This window comes from Dromiciops gliroides, chromosome 1 (assembly GCF_019393635.1).
Source record: "Dromiciops gliroides isolate mDroGli1 chromosome 1, mDroGli1.pri, whole genome shotgun sequence".
NCBI classification, from domain to species: domain Eukaryota; kingdom Metazoa; phylum Chordata; class Mammalia; order Microbiotheria; family Microbiotheriidae; genus Dromiciops; species Dromiciops gliroides.
Genome location: NC_057861.1, coordinates 550,997,410 through 551,016,247, shown reverse-complemented (window position 1 = coordinate 551,016,247; position 18,838 = coordinate 550,997,410). Strand labels below are relative to the sequence as shown.

Below are 18,838 nucleotides of genomic sequence, written 5' to 3'. Positions count from 1 at the left end.
TGGTGCTGTCTAGAAGTGACAATGGGAGTTGCTGACGAGAGTTGAATGAAATTACATTTTCTCCCTGTTATTCTTGGATCCATTTCCTTTTTTAAAAAAATTAAATTTTATTTTTTCAACTAATAAAAATTTATTTTCCCTCCTACCTCTACTTCCCCCACTGGAAAAAAAAAAACCCTTGAAACAAATATGTATAGTTGAGCAAAACAAATTCCCTCATAAACAGTATTCAAATATATTATAATAAGGAGGGGGGGGGAGGAGAGAGATAGGTGTGTCTTATTCTATACCTTGTATCCATTTCTCTCTCTTTCTCTCTCTCTCTCTCAAGAATTATGCAACTTACTTCATCATCAGCTTGGTCTATTTCTCTTCTTGCCCAAGCATTGAGATGAGTCATATCCAAGATGGCAAGACTGCTTTAGCAGAAACATGGTTGTTATTTTAAAAAAACATTTTCAGTCCCACATTCTCTGCTCCCTCTACCCACCCTCTATCCATTGAGAAGGCAAGAAGTAAGAAGGCCATTATACTTATGATATTTAAAACCTATTTTTGCATTAGTTATGGTACCTCCCTCCACCAAAAAGCAAAGAAAATAAAGAAAGGAAATAAAAATATGCTTAAATCTGCACTTTGAGACCATCACTTCTCTTTTTGGAGGTAGATAGCATTTTATATCATGAGTCCTTTGTAGGTGTGGTAGATCACTGTATTGATCAGAGTTACCAAGTTTTTCACAGTTGATTTTCTCTCTTTCTTTCTTTCTTTTTTTTTTGCGGGGCAATGAGGGTTAAGTGACTTGCCCAGGGTCACACAGCTAGTAAGTGTCAAGTGTCTGAGGCTGGATTTGAACTCAGGTACTCCTGAATTCAGGGCCGGTGCTTTATCCACTGCGCCACCTAGCCGCCCCCCACAGTTGATTTTCTTGACACTATTACTGTTACTGTGTAGATTGTTCTCCTGGTTCTTTTTATTTCACTTTGTATCAGTTCATATAAGTCTCCCCAGGTTTTCCTGAAATCATTCCCATCATAATTTCTTTTTAATAATAATAAATTTATTTAGAATTTTCCCAGTTACATGTAAAACAAATTTTCACATTGATTTTTTAAAACTTTATGTTCCAAATTCTCTTCCTCCCTCCCTCCCCACCCCTCCTTAAGAAATCAAGCAATTCAATTTAAGTTATACATGTGCAGTCATGCAAAACATCTCCTCCACATTAGTCAGGTCATGAAAGAAAACAGACAAAATAACTTTAGGAAGAGGAACTGACAAAAAAAAACTATGCTTCAATAAGTTCTTTCTCTGGAGATGGATTGCATTTTTCAGAAGTCCTTCTGATAGCATCCTGCTCATCATTTCTTTCATAGTTACTATTGATAACTATATTACCCTCCATCTTATTCCCTCCTCTTGATATTTACTCTATTATCTATCTTCTTTCATCCTATCCCTCCTCAAAAGCTTTTTGCATTTTACTGCCCCTCCCCCAATCTGCCCTCCCTTCCTTCACCTTTCCCCCCTTATCCCCTTCCCCTCCCACTTTCCCACAGGGTAAGGTATATTACTATATTCATTTGAGTATATATGTTATTCCCTCTTTGAGCCAGTTCTGATGAGAGTAAGGCTCACTCACTCCCCTGCTCCTTCCCCATCTTCCCCTCCACTCCATAAGCTTTTTCTTATTTCTTTTATGTGAGCTACTTTACCGCATTCCACCTCTCCCTTTCCCTTTCTTCCAGTGTATTCCTATAACCCCTTAACTTTATTATAAAAATCTCATCATGGGGCAGCTAGGTGACACAGTGGACAAAGTACTAGCCCTAGACCCAGGAGACCCAGAGCCCAAATCCAGCCCTAGACACAAGCCAGCCCACCCTGACTGCCCCACAAAAGGGGGGAAAACAAAAATAAATGCTTTAGAGATGTCATCCCTTCATAGTCAACTCACACCTGTGCCCTCTAAGTATACTTCATTCAGCTGCCCTAATACTGAGAAAGTTCTTATGAGCTAGAAGTATTATTTTCCCATGTAGGAATATAAATAGTTTAATCTTTCAACATCCCTCATGATTCCTTTTTCCTGTTTACCTTTTTATGCTTCTCTAGGGTTTTGTATTTGAAAGTCAAAGTTTCTATTCAACTCAGGTCTTTTCATCATGGATGCTTGAAAGTCCTCTTTTTCATTGAAGTCCCATATTTTCCCTCCAAAAGATTATACACAGTTTTGCTGGGTAGGTGATTCTTGGTTGTAATCCCAGTTCCTTTGCCCTCTAAGATATAATATTCCATGCCCTCTGATCCTTTAATGTAGAAGCTGCTAGATCTTGTGTTATCCTGACTAGCTCAAAATACTTGAATTATTTCTTTCCAGCTGCTTTCAATGTGTTTTCTCCTTGACCTGGGATCTCTGGAATTTGGCTATAATATTCCTGTAGGTTTTCCTTTTGGGATCTCTTTCAGGAGGTGATCAGTGTATTCTTTCAATTTCTATTTTACCTTCTGCTTCTAGAATATCAGGGAAATTTTCCCTGACAATTTCTTGGAAGATGATGTCTAAGCTCTTTTTTTGATCATGATTTTCAGGTAGTCCAATAATTTTCAAATTTTCTCTCCCGGATCTATTTTCCAGGTCAGATTGTTTTCCAAGGAGATATTTCACATTGCTCTCTCTTTTTTATTCATTTGGATTTGCTTTATTGTGTCTTGGTTTCTCATAAAGTCATCAGCTTCTATTTGCTCAATCCTAATTCTTAAGCAATGATTTTCTTCAGAGAACTTTTGTACCTCCTTTTCTTTTTGGCCAATTTGACTTTTCAAGCTGCTGACTTTTTTTTCATGACCCTCCTGCATCACTCTCATTTCTCTTTCCATTTTTTCCTCTACTCTCTTACTTTTCTCTCTACCTCTCTTACTTTATCTTCAAAGTGCTTTTTGAGTGCTTCTATGAGACCAATTCACATTTTTCTTGGAAGTTTTGGATGTAGGAGCTTTGACTTTGCCATCTTCTTCTGAGGGTGTATTTTGATCTACCTTGTCCCCAAAGAAACTTTTTGTGATCCACATTTTTTCACCTGATCATTATCCCAGCCTATCTCCTGGCCCTTACTTCCTTCTTAAAGTGGGGCATTGCTTCCAGGATGAACTGTCCCAAGCTTCAGGGGATCCCAAGTGGTATGATTTAAGGAGAGGCTCATTCGTAGCTCTCCTGGCCTGTAAGTAACCACGGGCCTGCTTACTCTTTAACCTGGAAACAGAAATCTGATTCTCTGTGGTTGCAAGCTTGGCATGCTTATGCCCCTCCCCCACTGGGTTGCTGCCACTCTAGTCAGCTTCCTGGGTAACAGAACAACACTCTGTCTCAGCTCCCCTCTGATCAACCACTGGACCCCCTCACTGGTCCATGAGCTGAGTTCTAGAAGTAGCTGCTGACTCTGATGCTTCTGAGGCTCTAGAGGTGTGGCCTGCTTGGGGCTGGGTCTGCACAGAATGGCTGTACTCCCCTCTCAGTCCAGTATAGTAGACCTTCCCTAACACACTTTTAAGCCATATTTGACTGGAAAATGATCTCACTGTTCTTTTTTGGGTTCTGCTACTCCGGGAATTGTCTCATGGCATTATTTGGAGGTATGTGGACAGATCATGGGGAGCTCCCAAAGTTACAGCCTTTCGTCCACCATCTTGGCTCTGCCCCACTCCCCATCATCATTTCTTATAGCACAATAGTATTCCATCGCTTTCAATTACCACAGTTTGTTCAGTCACTTCCCAATTGATAGGTGTCTCTTCAACCTCCAACTCTTTGCCACCACAAAAAGAGCTCCTTTAAATATTTTTCTGTATATAAGTCTTTTTCCTTTTTCTTTCATCTCTTTGCTTTGGGTTATAAATATAGTAAAAGTATTTATGGGCCAAAGGGTTTGTATAATTTTATACCTCTTTGGCCATAGTTCCAAATTGTTTTCCGGAATAGTCGGACTAGTTTATAGTTCTACCAGCTGGGCATTAGTATACCTATTTTGCCACATCCCCTCCAGCATTTGTCATTTCCTTTTCTGACATCTTAGCTAATCTGATGGGTGTAAAGAGTTATTTTAATTTACATCTCTCTAATTATTAATGATTTAGAGCATTTTATATGATTATTTAAAACTTTGATTTCTTCCTCTGAAAATTGTCTGTTTATATCCTTTGACCATTTATCAGTTAAGGAATGACTCTTAATTTTATAAATTTGTCACAGTTCTTTATATATTTGAGAAATGAGACCTTTATCAGAGAAATGTGCTACAAAATTTTTACCTGGTTTCTTGCTTTCATTCTAACTTTGGCTACATTTGGTTTTGTTTGTGCAAAACTTTTAAAATTTTGTGTAATCAAAATTATCCATTTTACCTTTCATGAATCTCTTTATCTCTTGCTTGATTATGCATTCTTTTCTTATCTAACAGGTAATTTCTTCCATTCTTCTCTAATTTGCTTATGGTATTAATCTCTGTGTTTAAATCATATACCCATTTTGCATCTGTCTTGGTGTATGTTGTGAGATACTCGTCTGTGACAAGTTTCTGCCAAACTACTTGACAGCTCTCAGCATCTTTTGTCAAATAGTGAGTTCTTCCCCCTAAAGTTTGAATCTTTGGATTTATCAAATACTAGCTTACTGATTTATCAAACACTAGATTTATTTTTGCATATTGTGTACCTAATCTGTTCCATTAATCAACCACTCTATTTCTTATCCAGTACTAAAATGTTCCAATGATTACTGCTTTGTAATATAGTTTGACATCTGGTACTACAAGGCTGCCTTCCTCCCCCACTCTTTTAAAAATTTATTCCCTTGATATTCTTAACCATTTTTTAAAATTAATAAAGTATTTTATTTTTTTCTGTTACATGTAAAGATAGTTCTCAACTTTTGTTTATACAAGCTTTACAATTTCAGATTTTTCTCCCTCCCTCACCTCCCTACCCCCTCCCTTAGACAGCAGGTAATCTGATATATTAACCATTTTTTTCCTCACTGCAATGATAGGATAAATAGACCTTTCCTTAAAATAGCAAATAATGTCAATAATATCAACTAAGAGTTAGTATTATCTATAATAAAGGAACACTAGCAGCCTTTCCAATTATATCAGAGGTAAGGCAAGAATCTCCAATGTTAACCCTCTTATTTACATAGGTCAGAAATGCTAAGAAAAGTAATAAAAATAATAAAATAGCTGACAGAATAAGAATAGTCAAAGAAGAAATAAAATGATCACTTTTTGCAAATGGTATGATTTACTTAGAGAACCCTACAGATTCAATTTAAAAATGAATTGAAATAATACATTCAGTAAAGTATCAGGTTTTAAAATAATCACATGAAAATAATTAACCTTTCCCTGTGTCACCAATAAAACTCATCAGGAAGAGATAGAAAAAATAGGCATCATTCAAAATCATTACAGAATATAAAATACCTGGGAGTGAACCTACTATGACACATTGAAGATTTATATACCTATATATTAACTACTGTACTAGGCCACAGGTGGATGTCTCAGAACCATGAGATGTAGTATAGTAACCTTTCCATAACATTTTCAGGTGTCATGGACACATTACTAAATTTGGCTTTGATCCAGACACATGGTAGTAAGAAGTGTTACAGATTGAATAACTACCTCAACCCTGTATTATATAAAGGAAGGGAATGTAATATTATATATAGTTTGAGTATGAGTTATATTTTGGTAACTCTCACTGTTTAATTTGATCATTGACAATACTATGCTAAGGATTAGTAAAAATCCAGCAGTTCAACAGCTCAAGAAGTGAGTCCAGAGACAACCAGAGTCCAGACCAGAGTCCAGTCTATCCTGATGACCACTTGAAGAAGACAAGATCTCAAAGACTTTAAATGAACAGTTTCATTTTGTTGTTTTTCTTTTTTCCCTTCTGTTATTATATACACCATTTGTAACATGTATTCTCTGCAGAGGCCCTCCCTCTGCAGGCCAGTGTCAAAGCGCCAGTTCATGAGGGACCACCCCTCTGGACAAACTTTCCTTTCTCACTTTTCTATATTATTATTAACATATTGTTTGTTAGCATAGGGTATTATATTCTGTTATTTTTGGCTGTTTCATCAAGCAAACTACATGTGTTTTTCAAAGAAACAAAAAGGGGAATGTGGTAAAAATTATTGGAGTTTTAGCTGACTCATTTGGGAGGGGCCACACCTGGCCCACCCTAAAGTTAACGTATGCTACCAAGGTTAGAAGGAGAAACCTCTCCATAGGCAGTTTTTGAAGGAGCTCCCCTTTTGGGGGAGGAAGATTGATTGCTCCCTGAGGGGAGGCTGAGGTGCTTGCGGAATGCTAAGTTCTCTCTCTCATCTGCCTTTCCGGTGGTGCGAGCAACTGCAGATGTCCCAGATGTGGTGAGTGAACACAAATTCCTTTGAATTAGCTTAATTGGAAACGAGCTGGGGATTGTATAGACTTAGATTAGAGCTAGGAGAATTTATCTGTATTTCTTCTTCCCTACTTCTTTAGCTTTGATTTTTATTAATTTCACCTTTGTTCTTTAGTTAGTTCCCAAGTAATAAAATCTGATCCTTTTGTGGAAAAGAAGCTGTAAGGCTCCTTTCTTATTGGCCTGAGAGAAATATCTAAAAGGGCAGTTCGGAGGGGAGGGAGCTTTGAACCTAGAGATACCTCATTATTTCCAGGACCCCAATAGTTTGGTGAGTCACCCAATTAACTTTCCATATATTAGATTTATTTTTCACACTACTCTTTTACAGAAATAAAGAGAGACAAGTAATTGGAGAAATAATCATAGGTTATATAGTCAAATGCTCATGGTTGAGCTGTGGTAATTTAATAAAAACTTAAATTCATTTATAGATTAATTTGCCATATAAATTAAACTTCCATGTGGTTATTTTATGTAGAAATAGACAAAACTATAACAAAATTCATTTGGAGAAATAAAGGGTTTAGAATCTTAAAGGAAAGAAATTTTTAAAGTAGCATTAAAGTACCAAATCTCAAATCATACTTTAAAGTAGAAATCACTAAAACAAAAGTTGATCAGTGAAACAGATAAGATTAATAAGGTCCAGGGGGCGGCTAGGTGGTGCAGTGGATAAAGCACCAGCCCTGGATTCAGGAGTACCTGAGTTCAAATCCAGCCTCAGACATTTGACACTTACCAGCTGTGTGACCCTGGGCAAGTCACTTAACCCCCATTGCCCCGCAAAAAAAAAAAAAAAAGATTAATAAGGTCCAGAAGCAAATGGAATATAACAAAATAGAGCTCAGTAAATCCAAGGGTATCAACTACTTACTGATATAAGGACTCCCTAGTTCATGAAAACTAGCAGGAAAATTGGAATGTAACCTGGCAGAAATTGGGTTTCAACAAACATTTTATGCCATCCACCACAATATCCAAGTGGATATGTCATCTAAATATAAAAGATCATATTGTAGAAAATTTAAGAAGAAGAGACATTCTAAAAACTATGGATAGGAGGAGAATTCTTATCTAAACAAGGGACAGAGGCGATCATAAAAGATAAAAATGGACATTTAACTTGCGTAAAATTGAATCCAGTAAGTGAAGTTAGATGTCAAAGTGAAACAATTACCTGGGAGAACATTCTCAAAGCAAATTTCTATGATAAATGATTGGGTTTAGGTAACAAGTTTTTTCTTGTGATTTCCCTGCATTCCTCTACAGCATATTGATGTGTAACTTGGAGCTGGGGGTATTACTGACAGAAAGGAGAATGAAGTACTTATCTTTAACTGATGAGATCAGTTTTGTGAGAGTTGGAATAACACCCCCTGCTGGGAGGAACATTTTGTGAGCTCTGGCCTGAGGACAAGCCGTGTGGCCTTGGTGTCAGGAAGTGACATTTGCTCGTGGGTACTGTCGGTCAAAGCTACCAGCCAATTAGCTTATGTGTGTTTGGACGGCCCTGTTTCCATTTTTAAGGGAGGCTTCTGGGACAAAGAAGGGGCAAGGGACTCTCTTTCTCCAGGACCTCGTGTGGAGTGGAGCAGAGACGCTGGCTCCCTTGGATAGATAGATGAAGGCACCTTGGCCTCTTTCTTTCTCCTCATCAAATTCTTATGCTCCTTAACAAATGCTTAAAAGTCTTAAACTCTCGCTAAAGCTTCTAATTTATTGTTGACCACTCATTAGATTTTTAGACAGTCTAGCTAGAATTTTAGCCACCTCAGAGATAGCAACTATTCACTTTCCAGTTTTGTTATGATGTAGTATGTATCCATCATCATCATCAGGCATTCAAATCTTCAGCAGACATATACTTTTCCTGCCTTGGTGGTCAGTGCCATTGGCACTGAAGCATCTCCAGCAGGACTCAATTGGTTCCTATCAGTCTTTCATATATTTCCTGGTTTTTTGTGGTATCAGAAAATAAAGTACTACTCATTCCACTATCCTCCATTGTCAAGATGATCATTAGGATGGTTCTGAGTAGAGTTAGGTTGTGATTCTATGCTCCCCACCCTAAGCCAATCAGAGTTATTATCAGGATCCATCTTACTGGCATCTCAGTGCCACTTTCACAGGCACTGTAGAAGGCACAGGGCACAAAGAGTTCCCACTATATGACAACTTGGCTGTCTTTCCCTTCTTTTCCTGTTATCCCACCCCTGCTCCTACAATATGAGTTTTGAGGTTGGGCTTTGTTATCATCATCATCTCATTGTCGTCATCACCATTATCATTACTGTTACCTTAATCTTACCAGCTGGGACAGAGGGCAGGACTTTGAATCTGGAAGACCTGAATTTGAATCCTGCCTCAAATATTCCCTAGCAAGTCAATTAACCATTGCATGCCTCAGTTTCTTCATCTATAAAATGGGGATAATAATAGCACTTCCCTCCTAGGGTTGTTGTAAGCAACAAATGAGTTAACAAACGGTAAAGTGCTTTGTCAACCTTACGGCACTATATAAATACAGTTTTGATGGGGTTTAGATAAAAATAGTCTCAGGACAAGTTTCTACCGGATGTTCTCTCCATATATCTTAATATTTTGTGGACCATTATACAGATAGATAAAAGTGACTGCTTTTTGTAATTTAATAAGGGGAGTGTTGTCATCATCATCAATCACCATCATCATCAAGTTCTTGTTGTTTGTCCTTCCTTCTCAAAGAGGACCATGACATCAGGTCGAATGTCATGACTTGTACTAAATTGAATTTAAGTGAGGGTGGGCTTATCATAAAGTATAGCAGAGTCCTTGCTTTGGCAGCACATATACTAAAATTGGAACAATACAGAGAAGATTGGCATGGCCCCTGCACAAGTATGACACCCAAATTTGTGAAGCATAAAGTATAACAGAAAGTGATAGAGTAGTATAGTTTATGAGCTGATTATGAATCAATAAAATAGTTGCCCTTTTTGAAAACAAGGATGATATTTAAGATACTCTGATCCGGAGGAGCTAGGTGGCACAGTGGATAGAGCACCGGCCCTGGAGTCAGGAGTACCTGAGTTCAAATCCGGCCTCAGACACTTAACACTTACTAGCTGTGTGACCCTGGGCAAGTCACTTAACCCCAATTGCCTCACTTAAAAAAAAAAAGATACTCTGATCCAAATATATCATGTGCAATACAAGCAGTTCCCTCAACAAACATTTATTATACACCTGCTGTATGCCATGAATTTTATCAGGTATTGGGGATATAAAGATTAAAATGAAACAATCCTTATCCTTTAAGGGTTTATATTCTATTGGGAGGAGGGAATGGAACTAAATAAACAAATAATAGATAGCTATAGGTGTAGTTGTAGATGTAAATGGAGGTGGAGGTATATGTAGATAGATACAGAGATAAAGATAGATGTAGATGTAGATAGATATAGTGATAGCGATAGAGATAATTAGTTATAGATATAGATACAATGTGTCTGTAAGCTGTATAGTATGAACTGATTGGCCTTGTAGGAAGAGACTCCTCACTGAGAGTCCTCAAGGTTAATGAAGTCCCAGTTCCAATAAAAAACAACAGTAACAAGAGTCTCTTTGATGACAATGTTTGTGAAAGGAAGGAAAGAATAAAGGGAATATGGGAGGAACGGAGAGAGGGAGGGATGAAGGGTAACAATGAACAGAAATAGCAAAAAGTAAAGGGGAAAATGTGTCAACACTCTTTTCAGTATGGCATTTCCCGTGGCCCTTTCTCTCCACCTGCCATCTATTGCATGTTTTCCCCTTACGATCAATTATTTTAGTTCAGTCACATTTGAGGATACCCTCTGAAGGGTCATAGAATCAAGAATGTTGAGTTCAGAAGAATCACTGCAGTTATCTCATCCAAACCCATCATTCTGCTGATGGGCCGCCAAGCCCCAGAATTTCATATAGCAAGTTAGTTGTAGTAGCAGGACCAGATCCTGATCCTGACCCTGGATCCATTCTATTGCAACAAGCATTATTTAAGTACCCATAAACCTTTGTTTTGCACCCCAGAGACACAAAGGCAAAAATGAAAAGCATCCCCTGCCCTGTAGGAGTTTATATTCTCCTGGGGATGGGGGTGAGGGAAGAGTGAGTGAGAGGGATGTCTTGTAAACAAGAAGAAACAAAATTATTTGAGGAAGGAGAAAGTATAAATCCAAGGAGACTCATGAAAGCCTTGTATCAGGTAGCACCTGACCTGAGCCTTGAAGGAATCCAGAGATTTAAAGAGGTAAAAATGGAGAGGGCATGCTTTCTAGGATAGCCTATTCAAAGGCATGGAGGTGGGAAATGGGATAGTGAGTTTGGGGAACAGCAAGTAGATAAATTAGTGTCAGATCCAAAGTCAAGAAGATTCATTTTTGTGAGTTCAAATCCAGCCTTGGGCACTCACCGACAGTGTGACCTGGGCAAATCACTTCACCCTGTTTGTCTTGGTTTCCTCATCTGAAAAATGGACTGAAGAAGGAAATGGTGAACCACTACAGGATGTCTGCCAAGAAAACCCCAAATGGGGTCATAAAGAGTCAGACACAACGGAAACAACTAAAGGACAAGAGAATTTGATGGAAATAGAGTGTGTGAAGGTAAATAATGTGTAATCAGATTGGAAACAGGATCATGGGGTTTGGTGTTGGAAGGGACCTTAAGAATCACTTAATTAGTTCCCATCATTTTGTAGATGAATAAACTAAGTCCTAACAAGGTAAAAATTACTTGCCTGGGTCACACAGGTAAATAAGTAGCAGATTTAGGATTTGAACTCAGGTTGTCTGAATCCAAAGGTAAATTGCAGGCAGATTGGGAAAGGTGTACTTACCAAAATGAAAAGTTGGCCTTTTAGCCTATGGGCAGTGACTTTTATTTTGTTGTTGTTTAGTTGTTTTCAGTAATGTCTGACTCTTCATGACCCCTTTGGGGTTTTCTTGGGAGAGATACTAGACTGGTTTGTCATTACCTTCTCCAACTCACTTTACACATGGGGAAACTGAGGCAAACAGGGTGAAGTGACTTGCCCAGGGTCACACAACTAATAAGCATCTGAGGTAGGATTTAAACTTAGGTCTTCCTGACTCTAGGCTCAGTATTCTATTCATGTCACTGCTTGTATTTTAGAGAGACTATTATGACAGCTGTGGGGAGAATGGATTAAAGAGTTGAGAAAGTAGAAGCTAAGTCAAATTAGGAGTCTTTTGTCCAGTAGAGAGGTTTTTTTTTTGTTTCCTCCTTGCCTATTCTAATTCCTTTAATTACTTTTTCTTCTCTGATTGCTAAAGCTAACATTTCTAGTACAATATTAAATAATAGGGGTGATAATGGACATCCCTGTTTCACCCCTGATCTTATTGGGAAGGCCTCTAATTTATCTCCATTGCATATAATGCTTGCTGATGGCTTTAGGTAGATACTATGTATTATTTTAAGGAAAGCTCCACCTATTCCTAAGCTCTCTAGTGTTTTTATTAGGAATGGGTGCTGAATTTTGTCAAAAGCTTTCTTTGCATCTATTGAGATAATCATATGATTTTGGCTGGTTTTCTTATTGATGTGGTTGATTATGTTAATAGTTTTCCTAATGTTGAACCAGCCCTGCATTCCTGATATAAATCCCACCTGGTCATGGTGTATTATCCTGGTGATCACTTGCTGTAATCTCCTTGCTAATATCTTATTTAAGATTTTAGCATTAATATTCATTAGGGAAATTGGTCTATAATTTTCTTTCTCAGTTTTTGCTTTGCCTGGTTTTGGTATCACCACCATATTTGTATCATAAAACGAATTTGGTAGAACTCCTTCTTCACCTATTTATCCAAATAATTTGTATAATATTGGAATTAATTGTCCTTTAAATGTTTGGTAAAATTCACCTGTAAACCCATCTTGGCCCTGGGGATTTTTTCTTAGGGAGTTCATTAATGGCTTGTTCAATTTCTTTTTCTAATATGGGCTTATTTAAGGATTTTATTTCCTCTTCAGTTAACCTGGGAACTTTGTATTTTGTAAATATTCATCCATTTCATTTAGATTGTCAAATTTATTAGCATACAGTTGGGCAAAATAATTCCTAATTATTGATTTAATTTCCACTTCATTGGTGGTGAAATCCCCCCTTTCATTTTTGATACTGGTAATTTGTTTTTCTTCTTTCTTTTTTTAAATCAAATTAACCAATATTTTATCTATTTTATTGGTTTTTTCATAAAACCAGCTCTTAGTTTTATTGATTAATTCCATAGTTTTCTTGCTTTCAATCTTATTAATTTCTCCTTTAATTTTCAGGATCTCTAGTTTAGTATCTAATTGGGGATTTCTAATTTGTTCTTTTTCTAGCTTTTTAAGTTGCATGCCCAATTCATTGATCTCCTCTTTCTCTTTTTTATTCATGTAAGCATTTAGAGCTAGAAATTTTTTCCTAAGCACTGCTTTGGCTGCATCCCATAGATTTTGGTATATTGTCTCATTATTGTCATTCTCTTGGATATAGTTATTGTTTCTATGATTTGTTGTTTGACCCATTCATTCTTTAGAATGAAATTATGTAGTTTCCAATTGATTTTCAGTCTACTTTTCCATGGCTCTTTCTTACATGTAATTTTTATTGCATCATGATCTGAGAAGGATGCATTTACTATTTCTGCCTTTCTACATTTGACTATGATGTTTTTGTGCCCTAATACATGGTCAATTTTTGAAAATGTGCCATGTACTGCTGAGAAAAAGGTATATTCCTTTCTATCCTCATTCAGTTTTCTCTAGACATCTATCATGGCTAACTTTTCTAGTAATCTATTCTCCTCTTTCACTTCTTTCTTATTTATTTTTTGGCTAGATTTATCTAATTCTGAGAGGGGGAGATTCAGATTCTCCCACTAGTATAGTATTACTGTCTAAATCCTCTTGTAACTCATTTAACTTCTCCTCTAAGAATTTGGTTGCTATACCACTTGGTGCATACATATTTAATATTGATATTACTTCATTATCTAACATACCTTTTAGCAAGATGTAGTTTCCTTCCTTATCTCTTTTAATGAGATCTATTTTTGCCTGTGCTTTGTCTGAGATAAGGATTGCTACCCCTGCTTTTTTTACTTTAGCTGAAGCATAATATATTCTGCTCCAGCCTTTTACCTTTACTCTGTATGTATCTTTATGCTTCAAATGTGTTTCTTGTAAACAGCATATTGTAGGATTCTGGTTTTTAATCCACTCTGCAATTAGCTTCCGTTTTATAGCAGAGTTCATCCCATTCACATTCACAGTTATTATTACTGTCTATTCCCCTCCATTCTATTTACCCCCTTTATACTTTTCCCCCCTTCTTTCACCCTATTCCTCCTCACTGTCGTTTTGCTTCTTACCCCTGCCTCCCCCAATCTGCCCTCCCCTTTTATCACCCCCTCCCTTTTCTTTACCCTTTTTCTCCCTTGCTTTTGTCCTCCCTTTTATCAGTCCCCCCTTTCCCTTCCCCTTTTACTTCCCTAAAGAATGAGCTAAGTTTCTTTATCCCAATGAATGTATATGTTATTCCCTCTTTGAATAAAATCTAATGAGAGTAGGGTTGAAACAATATTCACCAGGGTAGCTAGGTGGTGCAGTGGATAAAGCGCCGGCCCTGGAGTCAGGAGTACCTGAGTTCAAATCCGGCCTCAGACACTTAACACTTGCTAGCTGTGTGACCCTGGGCAAGTCACTTAACCCCAATTGCCTCACTAAAAAAGAAAAAGAAAAAGAAAAAGAAACAATATTCACCCCTCCTTTCTTTCCCTCTATTGTAATAGGTTTTTTTCCACCTCTTCATATGATGTAATTACTCCATTCCACCTCCCCTTTCCTCTCCTCCCCATAGACTCCCTTTTTAACCCCTTAATTGTCTTTGTATCATCACAACAAAAATTTATATTTATACCCTCTGTGTAAAGTCCTTCTCTCTGTCCAAATAGATTTACAGTTCTTAAGAGTTATGAGTATTATCTTCCTGTGTAGGGATGTAAACAATTTAACCTAATTGAGTAACTTTTTTTCCCCCTCTGTTTACCTTTTTAAACTTCTCTTGAGTCTTGTATGTTAAGATCAATTTTTCTATTCAGTTCTGGTCTTTTCATCAGGAAACATTGAAAGTCCCCAATGTCATTGAATGTGCATCTTTTCCCCTGAAAGAGAATGCTCAGTTTTGCTGGGTAATAGATTCTTGGCTGTAATCCAAGCTCCTTTGCCTCCCGGAATATCATATTCCAAGCCCTGTGGTCCTTTAATGTTGAAGCTGCAAGGTCCTGAGGAATCCTGACTGTGGCTCCATGATATTTATTTATTTATTTATTTTTTGGTGAGGCAATTGGGGTTAAGTGAGTTGCCCAGGGTCACACAGCCAGTAAGTGTTAAGTGTCTGAGGCCGGATTTGAACTCAGGTACTCCTGACTCTAGGGCCGGTGCTCTATCCACTGCGCCATCTAGCTGCCCCGCTCCATGATATTTAAATTGCTTCTTTCTGGCTGCTTCACCTGATAATTCTGGAATTTGGCTACAATATTCCTTGGAATTTTCCTTTTGGAGTCTCTTTCAGGAGGTGATCAGTGTATTCTTTCAATGATGATTTTTATCCTCTGATTCAATAATATCAGGGCAGTTCAACTTAATACTTTCCTGGAATATGGTGTCTAGATTCTTTTTCTGATCATGGCTTTCAGGCAGTTCAATGATTCTCAAATTGTCTCTCCTGGATCTGTTTTCCAGATCAGTTGTCTTTCCAATGAGATATTTCACATTTTCTTCTATTTTTTCATTCTTTTGATTCTGCTTGACTGATTCCTGGTGTCTCATGGATTCCTTATCTTCCAACTGTCCGATTTTAATTTTTAAGGCATTGTTTTCTTCAATGAGATTATGCACCTTCCTTTCTCTTTGGCCAGATGAATTTTTTTAAGGCATTGTATTCTTCAGTGAGATTATGCACCTTTTTTTTCCATTTGGCCAGATGAATTTTTTAAGGCATTGTTTTCTTCAGTGAGATTATGCACCTTTTTTTCCATTTGGCCAAATGAATTTTTTAAGGCATTGTTTTCTTCAGTGAAATTATGCACCATTTTTTCCATTTGGCCAGATGAATTTTTTAAGGCATTGTTTTCTGCAGTCAATCTTTGTGCTCCGTTTTCCAAGCTGCTGATTCTTTTTTTCATAGTTTTTTTGTTTTGCTTTCATTTCTCTCCCCATGTTTTCTTCTACCTCTCTCAATTGATTTTAAAAATCCTTTTTGAGCTCTTCCAGGAAGGCTTTTTGTTCTTGAGACCAATTCACCTTTCCTCATGAGGCTTCACATGTAGGCAGTTTGAGGATATTGTCCTCATCTGAGTGTGTGTTTGCCTCTTCCCTGTTGATACAGAAGCTCTCAATGGAGAGGGCTCTTTTTTGCTTCTTACTCATTATTGCAGCTTATTTATTTATTTTTTAAGTTGAGGTCTGCTCTGGGGGCACCAGGGTCCCTGTTTTGAGCTTCTTGTGCTGGGGTATAGGTGCTATGTCATAGGCTTTTTACACTGAGGTCTTTATGGTGTGTGCAGTTCCCCTGCCCTGTACTTCCTGTCTGAGCACGCTAGTATCAGTGGGCCTAGTTGCACCTATCCTGTTTGTGGCCCTCCAGCTGGCAACTTGCCCTCTCAGCTGGTGCAGGTAGGTTTTTTTCTACTGTCCTGCTGGGCCACCAGATTTTTGAGCCAGGGTCCAGGGGCCTCAGTTGTTCGGCTGTGGTCCGCAGCTTCCTGCTGACTTGCCCTGACCCCCTCGGCACTGGGCTGCTGCCCTGTGCTGCACCTCCCTTTTGCCCGAGTCAGACCGACCTTTCCTGAAGTCTTCTAAATTATCTCTGGTTGGAAGACTGTGTCTCTCTGTCTCTTTGCAGGTTCTGTAGTTTCAGAATCCGTCCAGAGGCTTGATTTAATGTTCTTTTTGAGGGAACAGAAAGAGAGCTCAGGCAGCTTGCTGATTTCTCTCCACCATCTTGGCTCTGCCTCCCCCACACACACACACAAATAGAGAGGTTTTTATGGCCTGAACAGGGGTGATAGCCATGTGAGTAGAGTGAAGGGTAGGGACATAATATTTGTTGTGGAAGTAGGACTGAACAGTGGGGCCAGCTAAAGCAGCGGCCCTGGATACAGGAGGACCTGAGTTCAAATCCAGCCTCAGACCCTTGACACTTACTAGCTGTGTGACCCTGGGCAGGTCACTTAACCCTCATTGCCCCACCAAAAAAAAAAAAAAAAAGAACTGAAGAGTGCTCTAGGCCAGGGCTTCTTAAACTTTTTGCACTTGTGACCCCTTTTCATCTGAGAAACTTTTACATGAGCCCAAGTATATAGATGTATAAAATATATTTATATATAACCTTTTACTGTTGCCAAATTTTTCACAACTCCCACATTCAATTAAGTGACACCATATGAAGTGGTGACCCACAGTTTAAGAATCAAGGCTCTAGATGCCAAATAACTTGTTGCCTCTTCTGTATTCATGGATTATCTTCCCTTGCAAGGGTGTCTCAGGGTAAGAGCAATCTGACCAGCACATTACAAACACAGGCTGAATTTTAACTCTATTTTTAGCTCTTGCATAGGGAGAAGGGGTGGAGAATATTAGGAGAATTTGACTTTTTTCTGGAGCAGGACCAGGATATGTGCATATTCATGTATGTACCACACAGGGACAAAATAAGTTCAGTTTGGGACCCAGCACTCTGGATCCTCATTGTATATGTTGGACAAAATGATTTCTAACGTTCTTTTCAGTGCTCAGGTTCTGTGGCCCTTCATTCATAGAAACTGAACTGATGGCCTTTGCAGATGCTGGTGTATGGGGTTTAAGCCTTGGCTAACTAGTGTTGTTTCCTTGTAAATTCTGATGAGCTGGTTCATTCTCTATGTTGAATCTTTGGAGGGGGCTTCCTTTCTGGGACAGGAAGGGGTCTTAAATTCAATGCCTTCCTTGCTTTCAAGCTACTTTGCTTCATTAAAGTTAACCATATCCTTTTCTTGCTCTTTCTAGCTCCTGCCATCATCAACAGGGTAGGCTGGTATTCTCTTTTGTACCCTTTGTGTCCCCCTGCCCGCCCCCCCACCCCTACCCGCCACCTCGTAACTTGCAGGATAGCCGAGGAGCTGGAGTTGCAGGCTGGAAGGCTTGATGTTTCTATTTATACTCTTCTAGTCTGAACCAGTTGCAAGTGCTGGAAATGCTTCTGCTCAGTTTTCTAAGGACTGTTCAGGGATTCAAATGAACTGATCAGCTTAGCACCCTTGGCTCATATGGATTAAGCACAGGTGGCCAAACCACAGGAAGAAGGACCTGGCTGAGTCAACTGGAAAACAAATGACTTTTGTCTAGTTCCATGATTCCTTCTCTTTGTTAGTCAGAGCAGCCCAGTGTTGGATCTGGCATGAAGTGTGTTTCTAGAGTCACTGGAATACTGCATCTGAGTGGCAGTGGTGAGAGGTGGTAGTATAGGAGGGGGCATCACAGAACTTCAGAGCTGGAAGAGAAGAGCTGATATCTGGTCCACCCTATAGCTGGAAAAGAATTCTCACTATAACATATCTGGCAAGTGGTCAACCAGCCTTTGCTTAAAGACCTGCAGTGCAAGAAAGCCCACTGTCTGTTCCATTGTGGGAGAGCTCTAATTCAGGGGTCCTTCATCTTTTTGCGTCACAGATCCTTTGGGCAATCTGGCAAACACTTCCCACTATGATTTTCTTTTAAATTCATAGTCAAAGGAAATACTAAATTTCAGTTAGAGGTTAATGAAAAATAAAGATTTCTCTCTATATGTACATATACACATATACATACCTAAATACATACACAAATACATACATATACACATACATATATATATATTTCTACACACACACACACACACACACACACACACACACACACACACACACACACACACGTCCTTTCCAAGTTGAAAGACCTCCTTCCTCGAAATGTATCTGGATCCCTTGGTGGGAGGGGAGGTGGTCCATGGACCCCAGGTTAAGAAACCCTTCTTTAATTATGACGACCCCCCCCCCCCCCCGCCGCTTCAAGCCCAATTTTGTCTCTTTGTGACTTCCACTTGTTGTTCCCAGTTCTGTCCTTGGGGCCAAGACAATTCTTCAATTCCTTCTTCCATCTGGCAACCTTCTAAGTATTTAATGACAGGTATCATCTCCGTTTTCTTTCTCTCTTCTCCACCCTCAGTCTTCTCTTCTCCAGACTAAACATTCTAATTTATATCAATCAGTCGTCATAAGGCACTTTACCATTCTTCGTGCCTTCCTCAGGA

At 38.6% G+C, this 18,838-nt stretch overlaps 1 protein-coding gene and 1 non-coding gene across 2 annotated transcripts in view; both read left to right on the top strand.

The window, feature by feature from the left end:
* SUSD1 (sushi domain containing 1) overlaps positions 1 to 18,838 on the top strand; it is a 341,419-nt gene that overhangs the window by 210,040 nt on the left and 112,541 nt on the right. The window lies entirely within an intron of this gene.
* On the top strand, positions 9,289 to 9,391 carry LOC122737590. Its single transcript, XR_006354413.1, has one exon. It is a non-coding gene; the product is annotated as a U6 spliceosomal RNA (small nuclear RNA).